Below are 17,991 nucleotides of genomic sequence, written 5' to 3' on the forward strand. Positions count from 1 at the left end.
ACAAAAACACGTTGTGAAGTTGGGACGCTTTTGGTTACAGAGGTCCGGTACTGTTTATAGATGATTTTTTTTATTGTGATTTCTGTAATCATAACTATTTTACTTATGACAACTGTTAAAACATTAAATGTATTAAAGTTACTTTATTTGACTTTTATCTTTAAAGATTGTCTCTGCACAAAGACATTGCGATCTAGCCTGACGTACGACTAATAAGTAACTTAAAAATAACATAATTTACTATATAACATAAGAAAGTGTCGAATAACACTTCAAAGTCTCTTACGGAGACGACACTGTTATTGTGTACAATTTTTTTGCACTTACCACTGTTTAGCACTTAAGACTAACATGCACTTAGACTAATTTAGTCGTTTATAAAAGTAAACAAGTAAACTTCAAATTCAAATGGTTTTCAGTCTTCTCACTAAGCCTAGGGTGTCAAGAAGTTGAATGTCTTCGACATTCGCGTGTTGATGGCCTTTGTGGGCTGAAGCAAGGTTTTTGATTATTGTAGTTAAGTCCTCTACATTAAGGCCCCGATAGAGGTCGTCATGGTGAATGTACCAGAGACCATTGTCTATTCCAATATATTTCATATTATGTTAAAATATCCTCCCTGTATAAATAAGTCAGAATATACCTGCGTTGTACTTTGAACATTTTCAGAAACTATAGTTTATTTGATCCACATACGTGACTGTAGTGACAATAACCTTAAAGTAAAGATTTTATTGTTAACTCGTGACAAAAATATTGTAAAACGTAAATAAATATGTATTTAGTGTTAAAAATGTATCTCTTTAAAGCGTTGTAACCCCGGGTTGAATTAAAAGAAAGTTATATAAATCACAATATCATCTAATTAAATTATGTTACGTAGTAAAAACGTTAGTCTTTAATTAAATTAAAAGCTACCTAAATTACCTATATTATAATTATTACTATATTATAATAATCTTATCTACGGTGAGACTCCATCGCTTTCGCTTTTCTAGCTTCCTTGTAGCCACATACCAACATATGTATCATTTTGTTATGGTACCCAGTCGACTGCTTGCTTTTCCGGAATAAAAATAAATATTTCAAATTATATATTTATCCAATTTCTCTAACCTTAAAAACCTTCTTCAGAGTTCTAAGAATAAAAAAAAAGTCCAGCCGGTTTCGAGTTACGCTTAGCTTATTTTGCGATTTATTTATATTGATGAAAACATTTCATAACTTAATAGTTTTATTGAAATAAAACTCAGGTGAAAATAGTAAAATAATTCTAGAAAATTCCGCGTGAAAATGAAGCAGAACTCAACAATTATTATCTCGGCGTTTAACTCGGATTATTCCAGTCTCTTTTCATATCACAGCTTTTAGCGGATTTGTGACTTAAGCCTCCATCTAACCTGAGAATTAAAACGTTGTGTATGGTTTTGTTTATAGTCATCATTATCAATGTCTTTTCAATTCAAGTGTCAAGACAATTGTTATCGTGTAGACATTGGAATACTTCTTTGTACCTACTAAATTTCGCTGAAAATCTCCACATTTTGTAAGGACTAAACCGCTTTTAATAGTTTTGATATACGTCGTATACGTTTGTTTGTTTATATCAATTGTTTGTCCTAATTTGGTGGTCCAAAGAAAAATTAAATTAAAAAAATAGTTTTCCGCCTTATGGACCTGCAAATATTTGTATCTATCGCAGTCTCTTGCGTTCAACTTCGAGCATCTATCTATCACAAAATACAAAATCATTAATTCATTTAGGTAACACAATGTACACTTATGAACGTCAATAAAGAAATACATGCATATTAAACGCTATCTAATTTTACATTAAAGACCATTGGTGCACAGCCGGAGATTGAACCTTAGATCTCATAGAGTAGCTAAAGTCTAGGCCTACTAATAGTTAATATGTATTTTTATTCATCCAAAGCTTCACGTTTGCTGCAGCCTTAACTCGTTGAATGTTTCTAGTACTGTAATGTGTTATAATAAGCTTTTCAGTTCTGTAAGTAGCTACTCTTTATGGTAATCTGCGTGTAAGTGGAAGGTTTAAAATTTTACTAAATCTTTACTATGCCCCTATATTACGTTTTAGCGAACGTTAAGATAAAATAAGAGGAATTAACATTGTTTTTCAACCATGAGAGCGCATTGCGTACATGAAGGCGCCGCTTTCGAATTGTCATTTGTTACAAACCACGCCTGTACCTCACCTTGTCTTCCTCTACCGTACTAGCAAGTATCATTTGGGCTCATTGTAAGAAAACCATAGCAGTGCTAGTGTTTTTAGCTTGCGTCTGTCACCTTTGAGCTCGTAGGTTCGATTCCCGGCTGCGCATGTAACATTCGCTCGAAAGGTTATGAGAAAACCTTGCCTAAGACCCAAAAAGGTGACGGTGTGTGTCAGGAACAGAAGGTAGATTACTTGCCAATTAGATTGACAAATGATCATGAACCTTACAGAAGCATAACACACAGACCGAAAAAGGTTAAAGCGGTGATCGGCTGTAGTGCCCCTGGTTTTTTTTTATTGTAACAAAAAGATGTGGATTATGCTAAACCGCTTGGCTAACACCGCTAATACAGATAATGCTTTTTAATGTTCAGAATTTGTATGAGATTTTGTATTAAATGGAAAATGTTAATCTCAGCTATTCGCAGCTCGAACACGTAGTAACTAACAGGTGGCTGGTTCACATACAAAGCAAGAACAATAACTACCATAAACCATTCTACAAACGAATATAATACTTCAACCACTATCAATTGAAACCTACCCGGCCGTGCTTCCTTCATACTCGCATCACGCGAATACACTCCGTATTATCATGTTCATAATCACTATAATCGCCTGTCGTCAATTGGTAGATATGACGTTCTTCCTTTTTCGAAATCAAATTGATCCTTCTCACAGAGTCAGAACGTTCAGTACGTTTTTACGAAATTAGACTTTATTTCAAAGGAATAAGGTTGAACGTTCGGTGTAGTGATAATAATGTGAGCTTTTCTGGTTGGATGCAATCCGCAGTGCAATATTTGCTTCGTTTGTTCCTTGTTATTAATTATGTTCTTTGTGAGCTGCAGTTATTTTTCATTTTTACTAGATATTGAACAATTTTCATTATTTTAAACTATTACATCAATCGTAGAATGTATATGAGGATAAATATACAGTATTGACAATATTCTTAACCTACATAGTAATAACAATTTAAACATTAATAAATTAAAATTAAAATAATTTTTAAAGTCTGGTATCTGGCAGATCTTTATTAGTAGCAGCAGTTCCTCGCGATAATTATTCCTTCAGCCATGCAGGCATCTATCTGCTCTTTATAATATAATAATATGATTTAGAAACTCATGAATATTATTAACGGATAACGTTAGATTTTTATACAAACTTACTTTCGCCTTAATTTAACTTAGCCTACCTTTTTAGTAGCTCCACACTAATATATGGAACATTTAGCTCTGCATTGCGACTCGCATCCCGGAGTAAAACCCAAGTAAATACAACTTTTCTTTCTATATTTTTGTCAATCGTCTTCAAGGGTTAGCGCTTAGTATCATATTTTCCGATTAATTTATATTTATATATTATATATACATTTATAAAATTTCTAATATTATAATCACAAGCGCATTTTGTTATAAGTCGTTACCCCTTTCTTTCTTAAGCCATTAAAGTCAAATCATTTATTTCAATTACAAGTTAGAAATAATTAAAAAATACTAGTTTTAGTTAGACTAATATGAAGAAAAAAAAAGACAAAAGGCTCCATACTTACTCTAATTGAATAGTTTTTTTACAATATTGTGTATATATTGAATTGAAAATTATATGTGAAGACCTTGTACCAAGTATAGAGTCGTTAAGCGTTATTAAGGATATTCATATGTACTATTAAACTGCGATAAACGATATAAAATATGATCGATAACGATATAAATATATATTGTTTCAATTCGACTTAGGGTCCTTCAAGAAAAGAGTGCGCTAGCGAGCCTTTTGGCAGTGTGAGTGTGGTGGTATCACTTAACATCAGGTGAGCCTCACCCTCGTTTGCCTCTACAAATTAAGTTTTTATACATATAAACTAAAGTTTCATTAAAATATCTGAGATTCAAGATGCAACAGATTATATGAATCAAATTTATTTTATACATTTCGCACTTTTGGAAACTGCAGTACAACCAAATGGCCTACAATCTCTCACTCGGCCATTTTCCCTGGACAATCTAGGCCGTATACAAATAGGCCTGCGCTGCCAGTAATACTGTAACATAAAATTAAAAAAATGTGTGCGTGTACTAGTGTACACGCTTTAGAAGTGAAACTTCTTTATGACCTTATATTCCGAAAAATAATCTGTAAATAATAAAAAGTTAAATAAGATAAAGTTTAACAAAAGGCTTTTATTATCATAGACATGAATACAAATAATACTATTATGTCATTTTACCTTATTACTACTATGATTATTACAGAATTTCATTAATTGTAATAGAATTATTATTATCATTGTTATCGTTATTATATATTTTTGTAATGGCTTCGAATCTCCTTGAATCAACCGTGGTAGGGACAAGAAAAAGATGGCGCATAACGGAGAAATGTGACGCGTAACCTAAAAATGTGACGGTACATTTTTTTCCAACGCCGATAACTTCCACCTTCCTTCCGATAACAACCACTTCAATAATTCTTAATTTAAATATCCATAGTAACATAAATAATTATTCGTATCGAATTGCTTGTTACAATGTAGGAAATAAATCATTACGATCCGTTGATCAAAAGAGGTGATAAAATTGCAATTTGGATTGCGGTAACATTCCACCCGTGTTGCAATTTATCTAGACTTAAATTGCGCATTTCACAGAACCTCAGTAAGATTTCAGAGATTTATACTCTCATTTGTTAAAACTTCTTTAGATAATATTGTTTTTTATTTATTTACACACATTTTTCTATCTTAACAGTACTACTAATGTGGTAAAACCTACATCGATAATCCTACAATTAAAAAAAGTTAAATGTATATATACCTAGGTCTTATAACTAAGCAACTCTTGTGAACTCAGCCGGTGTACAAACAAATGGGTCTACCTCAATATAAATTCTATAAATTATAATATAAAGATATTTAATCCATTTTTTTGAATGTCCTCAATGGTAAGTAGGGCAGATATTTTCGTCTATTTCAATGGTGTCCATAGATTGATTCTCACAGGTCGCAGGTACATTTAAGATACTAATAACAATCTTTCATTTCTTTCTTGTTAATGTTTTCATTTCGTTTTTGTATTGATTGCTTTTTTCTCCAACTCTTTAGTTAGTAAGGAGTTTCACGGAATTGATGCTGCGGTGAAAGCCATCAGGTATCAAGGTTAAGTGGTTTTATGTTCTCTTAATAACCGTAATAAAAATACCGGACCTGTCCTTAGCAGAGAGGAAACTTTAAGGAAGATTTTTAGACAGAGACCTACCTTCTTTCGCATAAACAAAATGTTCTATTCGCTTAATGTTTCTGCTTCATAGTGCGGTAACAGGTCTTGACAAGACTATACAACAGTACCCACTACCCACTGACCAACGAATTAATTCTAAACAACACTTGGTTTGTTTTGCTATTACTATGTATACTTGTCTAGTCTTCTGAGGTATATTGAAGCAAATATTGGATATTTTATGGCATTCGAAGAGCGGGGAAATAGGTTTCGCATTCTGTAAACTACGAAATAGCAGCATTGTGGAACGCTGTCTAATATTTCATGGAATTCAGGTAACGTTGATATAAAATATTTTTTTAAAGAAACCACTAAAGACGGATTGAAGCTATGTATAAACTTATAATTATTTTACATAATTTTAAATTTTTCCGACGTTTCGCGTGCTTTACGGTGTGCGTGGTCACGGTGACTGAAGACAAACGTGTTGAATGTCAAAAAGTTTCACAGCTGTAGAGAAAGTTATATTATCTGTATTTATTTCCTCGAAGTTGAAATGTTATGTTAGTAAAAGACCTGACCTTTAATACCTTTGACGTATTTTTCAGGCGTACGTCCTTTATTAATTTGAATAAATATATATAACAGCTAAAGAATGAAATAATAAATGCCAGTTAAATTAGATTCAAGTAATATAACGGTGACTTATTTTATCTTTTTATGAACAAATATCAAGGTTTAAGTAACCGTTCAAACTTAATGAATGACTTTGAGTAATTAATGTAATTAAAAAAACTATCAGTGTAGATCTAATGTTACCTCGCATGATAATTAATTTATTCATAAGCTTACATTAAAACACTTAGGCAATATACAAAGCCAGAACCGATTACATATAATATTAATAGACAAAAAGAAAACTTAAATTTAAGATTCAACAAACGAAAAGTCAGTTTTCCCGCCACTTCAAATATTTCCTCACATCCTCTTTGGTGAAGTGGAAAATATCAACATCAACAATTAGTGTCAAAGTTAGCTAAAAGCCGAAACTTTGGCGAATTATGCAGGTAGTTCCTGTTCGTACGGCACATTGAACAACTTTGAGTATCTTGTCGCATATGTTTACATTTTCGTAGTGTTTTTAATTGTATTGTTTGTATGGTGACTGATTTTTGTACATGCTTTGATTTTGCTATGCGTATCAGCATGGTGTAGGGATGGAATCGTTATTTATATTTTGTATGTATGACAATTACAACACAAAAAATAAAAAGTTACAAATACGAATTAACACAGAAGGAAAAGTATCACCTGGCCGTTTACCAACCAGGTGGACCAATGCGAAAGACTCATAGCCCTCAAAAGGGACACTGTAAGGCGCTGTACAGTTACCGGTGGAAACAGATCAGCTCCAGATGTTTCCTTGGTGACGATGCTCTAGCCCTGAAGAAGAGATAATTACAACTGTATTTTTTTATATTTCAATTCACAAATTACTTAGAACACGGCTTAACCTTATCAAGGTGAAGCACTGAAGCTGAAAACAAAATCTTATTGATACTTTCTTAAGAATTTAAAATGAGATCGACGAAACGAAATTTACAAACTAACATGACACCTCCATTACAAAACTTGTTCACCTAATAGATTGAAAGAAAAAACTTTTTAACCAATTGAAGCTATGTATTATTATAAACTTATAATTATGTTACATAATTTTAAGTTTTACCGACGCTTTACAGCGTGCGTGGTCACGGTGACTTAATAAGTGTTTTCTTTCAATGTGTAAAAGCTATGCTAACAAAAGACAATACCACCTAATAGATATTTTTCTTCTGACAAAAGTGATATATTCTATTTTTGATAAGTCTCGGTCACAAATCTCCAAGATGTAAAATGGCAAACAGTGGCTTTGATATTCGAAAATAATTGTTTACATTGTAAAGAAATATTACGCTAGTTAAAGATTGAAGTTGGCGTCTGGTATAAAGTACTGGTGACCCCAGAGCTGCTGTTTTGCTCATTCAACGAATAAGTATCGCAATACAGGGAGGAAATGCTGCTAGCGTTAAAGGTATACTGCCACACAGACCGAACTTTTAAAATTAATTTTCGTAGATTCTATTTATCGATTTTAATTATTATTAATATATAGGTAAAGAATAATGTAAATACCCTATATTTCTGTGTATCTGTTTGATGATCATTTGTACTTACTAGGCAGGATCAGCTTCCTGTGCCTGACTTATGCCGTTGACTTTATGAGTCTAAGTCAAGCCAGTTTCTTATGATGTTTTCCTCCACCGTTCCAGCGAATGTTTAATAAGCACATAGAAAGTGCATTCTGCCATCGAACCTACGACCTCAGGTATGAGAGTTACACGCTGAAGCCACTGGCCAATCACTTGGTTATTAATAAATGTAGAATTTAACGGTGATACGTGATAAGAAATCAGATTTCTGGATCTGTTTTAACCATAATTTCTTCATCAAGTAGGTGATCAGCCTTCTGAATCTGACACACCGTTGATTTTCAGGTCTAAGACGTGTTGGTAACCTCACGATGTTCACCTTCAACGAATGGACCAGCATTATATTCGCATAGACAAAAAAATGTCAGACTTTAAACGTATGAGAGACTCACTCCAGCTATTAGGCCAACGCAGCAAATATATGATAATATAAAATATCACTACATTCTTGTAGGTGACACACCTGCGTCTCGAGTGATTGATGCGTTTGCCGTTTAAAACTTTTCTGGAATTATTCTCTACGAAAAAGTTGTTTTATGTTACAGCAAACGAGCAGGATTACTTTGAATAAAGTGATAACCGCAGTGGACGCCGACGCATGGGGCTAGCGGGTGTGTTGTTGACTTTTGATAGCCACTTTTCCTGAAGGTACCTCAGTCGTATCGGTACAGAAATAACATCTTTGGTTATGTTTAGAATGTAATGTTTTTTAATTGTAAATTAAAACTACTTACGACATTTTCAATTTTTAAACACTTTAAGAGCGATTATCAGTAACCGCTATCGATATGAGCGAATTTGTAAAGGCCGGCAACGCACTAGCGAGACTTCTGCCAGTGTGAGCGTCTATGGTCAACGGTATCAATAACATTAGATGAGGCTGTTTTCCCAAACCGCGGCAAAGGTTGAAAATTTTTCAGAAGTTCCAATCGCAATTGCTCGAAAACGATAAAAATTTGACAAAAACAATAAAAATCAACTACCACCATAGAACAGTGCCCTCTAAGGTTCTGTTCCGTGTCCAGAGCTAATCTAAATACACCCTGGACACTGGCCACGTCGGTAAACAATATGCTAATCCAACCAATTCCTAACTTGCAAATAGCCTGGATATATACAGAAATATGTAGTGATTTAACCGTGTTTCATCACTTAAATATATGGTACATTGCATCCTTTGCTACAACAACAAAAATATAAAGAGTAAACAGCAAATAGATTTGTCCCTTATTTTTTAACGTTATACTAATACATAAGAGGGAGCTAGACTAATGTTTGTCATGTCTTAAGTAATTTAGGCCCCTAATTACTTCAAAATTCAAGGTTTTATAAATGTATTGAGTAAAGAATAGCCGTTTCATTCACTCATACACATATTTAGAGTCAAACTAGTTTACTTTCACAGCTTCTATGCTTTAGTTATTAAGGTAGGCTGTAATGAGAAAAATGGTGTAATCAGGTAGCCATATACTTAGAAAAATCACGAGTTATGTAATCTAACATTAGTTAAATCACATTTACATATATATTTTAGTTAATAAATAAAATCGTTAACAAAATGTAAACAATCTTCGCACGCTTGAAGCCTATATTAGCCCTTAATTTTTTACGACACTTATTGTAAAAATTGCGTCTGGTAATGTCCAGACATAGGTGTCACTTATATTAGGCACTCTTAATAAGTCAAGTTAGTTTCTTTGTTTATCCAGCGTCGGAAACTTACTACCCATAATGTTATTTTGGTTTGCTCATATTTTAAACAATTACAGCCAGTTGTTTACCAGCTTCAAACAAAGTGTTCTTCAAACATATATAAGAACATAGAACTGCCACCGAATGAAAATTTAAGAAAGTAATAATATTACGTACATGGTGTAAATGATTTTGTCATAGTTCCCAGTGAATTACATTAGCTAGGTTAGAGCCAAACAATTGTACCTTCGTGCATGCATTTCACAAATGATGTTTTAATTTTTTTCTATGGGGTTAAAGAGGATGAGCCACCACATTATTGCATGGTATACCATTGCCGAGTGATGAAAATAAGTCGTTCCACAGCTGAGCGCTTTTAAGACAGTTTTTGCCACGCACCACCACTATGTGGAACCAGCTGCCCACTGAAGTATTGCCGAACCAATTCGACTTAGGGTGCTTCAAGAAAAGAGCGTACCAATTCTTAACGCACGGAAACCAGTCTTCTGGCAATGTACGTGTCCATGGGCAACTTAACATCAGTGTGCCTCATGTTGTATAAAAAAAGGTTGATTTTATTTAGTCATCATTTTTTGTATATATGTATTAATTTTCTTGCAAAATAAAACCTCAGTTAAACTGTTCCAAACTGTTTCGGCTTGTAACTGGACAAATTTGCATAATCCTCAATTATAACTGGATTTATAATGTCCTTCGCACGTGCGTCAAATTGCTATAAAACATTTTCTCTTAATCCACATATAATATTTATTTAACATTTTTTTATCTGTTAATATTTTGCACAGACTATTTTCTTTAAAAAACTAAGGTTGAGGCTAAGAAAATAAAAATTAATGAGTTTAATGAATATGATTTACATATATTCATAAACACATGTTACAAGTTAAACAATTGTTTTTACGAAAATAACGAGAGATCGTAATTGTTGTTCTGATTCCTACGAGATTTCGAATTAAGGATCTCGACTCGAGATTGCAATACTGGCTACATACACACGTTTTTTTTTAACATCGCGGTTAAAACCGCGGTTATATTAACATAATAACCTCGTTTTAACAGCACTACTTGAAAGCTATTCATAACGTAGTTTACTTATCGTGCTTTTCCAAATCACTGACTTCCGTAACCAGTGTATGAAGGCCCTCGTTTATACCGAGATTCAGGTCAGATAAGCGTAGTTTATGGGTCAAGCTATAGTGGCTATCATTTATATTGCTCGAATGAACTTATTGATGGATTTTAATAGAGATGGAGGTCAAGGGGAACTAGTTGATCAATAACAATGATTGATTCATATATATAGCTAATATATTCTACCGGATTAAAACGCGATTCAATAATGCATTTTGAAGAGGCATGCTAACCCGCGAGTGATACATATTTGAAATATAGAGATAAGATAAACTACACAAATATGACGTCACCGCCACTTGTACGCAGAGAAGAACCGGTCCTGGGTTCGATTGCCACATAATTCACGTCGGTGTCAATCACTGACCATGTTAAAAATAGAAGTTGTGTCAGTTACCTCAAAATCCAGCAATATTTCACAATTAAAGGGTTCAAACCCGTATATTCCCATTACGCGTAACATAAAAGGCATAAATCTTTGAGGCACCGCTATTAAAACCGTTATTTTAATGCATTAACAAAATTCTAGATAGCACATGTTGCCATTTCTGGTTAACCCTACTAAGCGAAACAGATCGATATATATTTCTCATCTTAAGGGATTTTTTCTTAGAGTTGGATGAATTATCTTTTTACGAAATCACAAATATGACGTCATAATTGGCAATTGCGTAGAAACGAAAATGACGCAACATATTTGAATCTTGTTGCTAACGCTGCATCAGTATAGAAATTTCGTATGTCTTGTATAGAGCAGAGTGGCGCAGTGGAAGCGTGCTGGGCCCATAACCCAGAGGTCCGTGGATCGAAACCACGCTCTGCTATAATCTTTTTTGTATTTTATTTATTTCTTATATGTGAAATTAATGTAATTTCAATTAATTTTTTATTTGATTTACGGAACAATTTCTATATCAAATATTATAGCTAGAAATAGTAGAACTAAAACTAAGTTCTAGGAAAACCCGATAACATAAACTCTTAGTGAACGAGACATTTACTGGTTTAATCAAACCATATCCTTGGTTAAAATATTATCATTTCCACACGTTTCCCTGAACGTAGTTATGAAAATTCATTACGTCATATCCCGATTCATATTAAAATTTGTGAACTTTAAATTCATGTTAGTCTGTGCCTTAATTGTAAATTGTTACGACCTTTTTAACTTAAAAATTTTGTACTTTACAGCTGGATTTAAATTTTATCTTTGGACAAATTGTAATTTAATACGTTTTTATTAAAATTAACACAAAATCTACTTAATATAATTTTTTTTAATTATTTTACATTTAAGCGTAACTAGGACGCTTAGTCAATAAGCGATCTCTTCCAAGCATCCCTTAGGAAAAAGGATTAGAGATTAAAATAAACTATCAAACTATAAACAAATATTTTTTCGTATTTAATACAGTACCTATATAAAATATGTGTACCTGTTAATTTAGTTTTTGCCGCCTGGTATGTTTGCCGCTCACACCGCCGCCATATTAAGAAAATGGCGCCCAAAAACAGTTTTGACAATATCTCATTTCAGCCTTATTTTACGATAAAATTTACGTATAAAGAAAAGGTATGTTTATATATAATGAAACTAGAGACAATTTATGTATTAACCATTTTTTCGTAAAGTCAACTACTCATACATCAAACCTCTGGGATTTAACTGATTATATTTGTCAAATATAAAATTTTAATAAATTCGCAAAAGACTTCAAACTATATAAAATTAAAACTTAAGATGTATTTTCTCGTATGCATGAAGAAATATAGGTGTACCATCTATAAGACCACATGAAGCTGAAAATAATCCTAAGCTATGTCTCAACACCGTTTTTAATTGGTGTGTTAGTCACAAAAGGGTGAAATTAGAAAATTTCAGATACGTGCCGTTGCCTAGCAACGTGCCGCGGGGTCTCCTTTGAGATTTAGAGACAACTTTACGCCGAGATGATTTTATGAAAATGTCGCATATCAAATATAATTATGTAGGTCAATAAAGGACGAAATTAATATTAAACATAATTAAAAGCTATTTGTTATTAATATTAATTTGATAATTAATATAGATCATTTAATTGTCTGCTGCAACAATTTGCACCCAATCCTGAATATGTCCAGTGATGGTTGGTACCTCCTCAAGCCTACGCCACCAACGCCGCTCAGACGGCACCACCGCCTCCTCACACATTTGGCTGTGGTTTGAGCTGTTGTCTGACCGCGTTCATGGTGTAACTCGGCGATGCTCGCGTCAGCCAGTTTGTCCCCCAGTGCCAATGGTTTTCTTTGGTTATTTTCAACACCTTGATTGCGCCAAGCGCAGGGTCCAGCTGCCACATTACCATTGTGTCTGGCTTCGGCCCTCAACCAATAAACTTCGCTTATGGCTTCCGCTTCGTGGTGCTAGAACACACACTGGATCATAATGGCGCTTACTCGCGGCGACTGCCTGAAAATTATTTAGACTTAAGCCTCATTCTTCAACAAGATGTTGTTCCAGGAAATGGTCAGCAGGTGGAAGGTAGGATCGGTGGGTCTCGTCACCAGCGTGTGCTTTAAGTTGTGAATTGTATACTTTACCAGATAGATCTACCCAGCCATTCCGGACGGACGTCACATCTGTAAAACCACTTTCAACAAAAAAGCGTACCATTTTTTTCCCTCTGGCATTGAGAGTGTCCATGGGTGTCGCCACCCTCACCCGATATCACTAAATATTAGGTGAGCCTCCTGCCCTATAAATCGAAAAAAATGTTCGACGAATAAACGGAATATCTTCCAACGTGTACGATCGTGGTTCAGATCGAAACATCGTACGCTTATAATCTACCTCAAGTCGCCATTTCCATCACTTCTCGTAAACTAATCCTAAGTTTGACTTCGACTCTGAATGCAAATATGGATAACTAATGGATTTGGACATTTGCGTGTCAAATTCTCGTTTCTGTATCTTACCTTTTTACCTCTGAAACCCAAAATGTGTCTTGGCCGAAACGACAATCTCCCATCACCGCTGTGATGTGCCACTTGTCACTGGATACTGGCTTTCAAGTTCTAAATATTTAATGGATATAAACTTGAATTATTATTACAAATATATTTATGTACGTTACATACTGACTCGGTCTGCGACCTAAAAAGTGACTCTTGTTGCATAGACTGTGTCCAATCAATGTTTTAGTCAAAATATATTTTAAACAAGACGGGACAGTTGACTTACTATCTACTTGCGGTGATTGGTGAGCAGCCAAAGTGTTCTCTTTCTATCGCACATCTTTATATCACAGAGTGAGCTCCACGATATTTTGGAATTGTGGCTCTTATATATTAAATATTATATGTTTTATTATATTTCAATTTCTGTTAATATCGTGTTCCATCTTTTTTACTTTTTACACAATCCTCCTAGGAATAAGGCAAAAAAAATTTAAGAGTAGGCAGTCGTTCGGAAGTTATGTGCGGTGTTTATTGCGATTTATTTATCAAATAACATTGATGTGTGCCTGTTCATGAAGGTCTTTGTCAATTGCTTTTAGTGTGGGCTATCTACCTTTATATTAACACATTCAAACTTCAACCTTAATTTATTGTGATACGATAGAATTTGATTTGTTAATGCATATTGAATAATCATCTAGTGGGCGGCGGCGTTCAGAAAAATGTGCTAGTAATGAGTCAGACTTGAAAACACTTTCGGTGAAGGAATAAGATAATTATCGTTATCATATACTATATCGTTAGATACATAAAAGGTCTGCGTCTATTATGAACGTAGTTAAGAATTACGTCCTTCAAAAACAGAGCGTACCAATTCGTATAAGGCCGGCAACACACTTACGATCCCTCTGGTATTAAATGTGCATACCTCGTAATAATTCGGCTTATATATTAGTAAAGTATTACGTGCTTCAAAATAAGAGCGCTCCAATTCCGAGATGACCGGCAACGCACTCGCGAGCTCCCTGGCATTGAGAGTATTAATTCGACTTAGGGTGATTTAAGAAAAGAATGTTCCAATTCTGAAAAGTCTGGCATCACACTTGCTTGAAAGTGTCCATGGGCGGCGCTATCACTTAACATCAGGTGAGCCTCCTGCCCATTCTGCCTATGTCCTATAAAAAAATAAAAAAATCAATGGCGCTACAACCTTTTTAGGTCTGGACCTCAGATTTCTGTATCTGTTTCATGATCATTTGTTAATCTAATTGGCAAGTAGGTGATCAGCCTTCTGTGCCTGACACACGCTGTCGACTTTTTGGGTCTGAGGCAAGTCGGTTTCCTCACTATGTTTTCCTTCACCGTTCGAGCGAATGTTTATTGTGCAAATAGAAAGAAAGTCCATTGGTGCACAGCCGGGGATCGAAGCCACGACCTCAGGGATGGGAGTCGCACGCTGAAGCCAATAGGCCAACACTGCTCAAATGCACTGTTCTATAAAAAAAGGTTTTCATAAATAAACGTACAATAGACGTTATATAAAATATTGAAAAAAACTCTATCATCGTTAGTGGAAATTGTCAAAGAAACATTTTTCACAGTTTCCCACTACAAAAATATATTGCTTCGATTTTATTCAAATAGATATGTATGAGTAAGCCTCACAACAGATTTCAAGCCATGTGGAACAGAATGGATGACATGCCAAAAAATTGTTTTTACCGTTTTCCATTTTTCGGGGCGTTAAATCTATCGTATGTACCTCCAAATGTTGTTATTATAAATAAACCATATAATACACAGCTATATATAGATATATTAATGTTTTTAAATAGTTTTTATTGTGCCGTTTTAGCTTAAAACTAAGATAAAACCAACAAAATAGAACACAAGAACAGTTTCGTCCCGTAATAGAGACTGTAAGTGTTATTGGACTTTTCTTATGTTAAAAATCCTTCTTAGTCTTAGTTAAATTACTTATTAGTCTAAATTTAGCCTAGATCGTAATGTTCCACGAGGTCACAATGTATCAAAAAAATATTATACTTAACATATCATATTCATACTCACATTGCCAGAAGGCTCAAAAGTGCGTTGCCTATCTTTCCTTTCAAGAATTGGTAAGCTCTTTTCTTGAAGGACACTTAGTCGAATTGGTTTGGAATACTTCAATGGGCAGCTGGTTCCACATAGTGGCTGTGCGCGGCAAAACCTGCCTTAGAAAACGCTCAGTTCTGGAACGACGAACGTCGAGGTGTTACGGATGGTATTTTGCCTTGACGTCCGATAATGAAACTCAGCTGCAGGTATTAGACCGCACAATTCCTCTGAACACTCTCCAAATGCGGTAGAAGTTCAGTTGTTCATTTCTTATACGCAAAAGCATCGCTGCAATATCAGCGGTACGAAAATATAACTATCCTGAAATTTCATACCAAAACGTCTCCATTGGCTTCGCTATTGGAAGTTAAAGAGAATTATCGATTCCAATATGAGACTAGACCCTTTGAAGACCCTCTTAACGAATCAGAATTTGACAATGTACTATAGATGAAAGATAGATATTTTTTTTAAATGTAGACGATAAAACTTCAAGCATTAAGTCAATTCTAAATTCGAATTGAGCTCAATTTCACAAGACCGAGAAATTGTCTAAAGAATGTCGTGTCCGAAGTTAGTTTAAATCGAAACTTCTTGCGGACTTCATTTAACTTCGGTGACTTAATTGAACTAGGAACGATAATAGTTTTTCTTCTAGTTAATCTGTTTAGAAGTTGCCTTTTATTAACTAAGTATTAAAAACCACGCTTCAACGAGATCTAGGAGCTTTGTTGTATTACTGTACTTTTAATGTTTTATTTTTTATATTGGATATAGACGATACTTAAAATGACCTATCTGAAATTACTAGAATTTTGACGACGTATATTTTGAACTAACTAGTTTGGTATTGAAAATGAATAAAAAATACGGTAATCTTTGGTTACGTTTAACAATTTTTTTTATATTAAATTTTCTCTTCACTGAGACATCAAAGGACATTAAAATTTAGCCTTACTTAGTTTTAAGTTATTTAATTTTGTCATATTAATTTATGTTATCTGTACTTTATATACGTTGGTTCAAGTAATTAATATTTATTACTTTGTGTTTTAGTTGAAGGTAGTGTTATCTGTTATGTTGAGTTCTTTTAATAATTATTTATGTACATTACCCTCTGTAGGTGTTTCCTGTTTTTGTTGTTCCAAATAAGGCTTGCCTCGAAGAAATCGTTTGTTAGCGATAAGGCCGCCCGTTGCCTTACTTATGTAACCTACTTTTTATGTGTATATTTTTGTATAAGATAATAAATAAATAAACTTATAACTAACATAAAATTAGACTAACAAGAAACTAACTTGACTTATTTAAGGATTCTGTTATCGATAAAAAATTTAAGTAGTCGAAATATTGGCCATTATCGGAAACAAGAATGTTATAATTACAATTTATAAGTGTTGGAAAAACTAAAGGGCTCTTTTTGGCTTCAAGTGTGCAATGATTCCTTACATTTGGTTTGCGCTGCTAATTATGAACTAAAATATATATTATAAACTTATAATTATGTAAAATAATTAGCTATAGCTTTAATCCGGTTATAAAATATATATTTAAACCTAACATTAGTTATGTTGCATAACTCGTAATTCACTAAAAAATATTTATATGAGAAAGTATCCAATAACACTTCACAGTACTTATAACTAATATTTTCTTGTTCTGTTTTGTTCAATAGTATTCCCTAACGTCACCTACCCACTATTGTATGGTTTTATTTAACAAATGATTTATAATACACTGTTATCATATATGAAATTTTAAAAGTCTTTATAACTGCGATATTGCGAGACTATTCTGAATGCATTCTTTCTACTTATCTCTGATATGGTATAAGAATAAAAATGCTCTTAGTGCGGTTGACACCGAGACTTTACAGTTGGCTACAGACCAAGGAACTGTGTGGTTTTTATTACCACAATGGATAAAATTATCTAAGATTTCAACGTTATATATTTTAGAGAAGAGTGTTAGCCTAAAGATAAGATACAAAGTCGAGAACAATGACCTCTGTATTACGAAACCCAGTATGCTTTTGATAAACGCGGATCAAAAGTCTTATTTATGAATATCACTCAAAGTCTCAACCTTACTTAGAGCATTACTAAAACAAGTCGTTCGTATTCATCTTGAACTATGCCCGCAAAACACTTATTAATGATAACAACGTGAGGAAATCAACAAACCACAGATGTGTGGGGTGTAGTTGTGCACAGAAGGCTCTGTGCCTATAACAAAAATAATGTATATCAAAAACATAACATTTTATAATTTAAAAAAGCAGTTTTTTTAATCGAATTTAAAAAACATTGATGGTTATTAACTGCAGAAAGTTAAGTAGGACTTGTGTAGGTGGCTTCCCACACTACCGGTTAAGTAAAGGTTGAAACGAGGCTATTTT

General features: G+C 33.8%; 1 protein-coding gene and 1 non-coding gene across 2 annotated transcripts in view; both read left to right on the plus strand.

The window, feature by feature from the left end:
• Positions 1–17,991, plus strand: part of LOC123707471 (uncharacterized protein CG43867) — a 258,717-nt gene that overhangs the window by 107,471 nt on the left and 133,255 nt on the right. The gene's annotated exons all lie outside the window — the stretch shown is intronic.
• Positions 11,309–11,380, plus strand: Trnam-cau. Its single transcript has one exon. It is a non-coding gene; the product is annotated as a tRNA-Met (tRNA).

This window comes from Pieris brassicae, chromosome 1 (assembly GCF_905147105.1).
Source record: "Pieris brassicae chromosome 1, ilPieBrab1.1, whole genome shotgun sequence".
NCBI classification, from domain to species: domain Eukaryota; kingdom Metazoa; phylum Arthropoda; class Insecta; order Lepidoptera; family Pieridae; genus Pieris; species Pieris brassicae.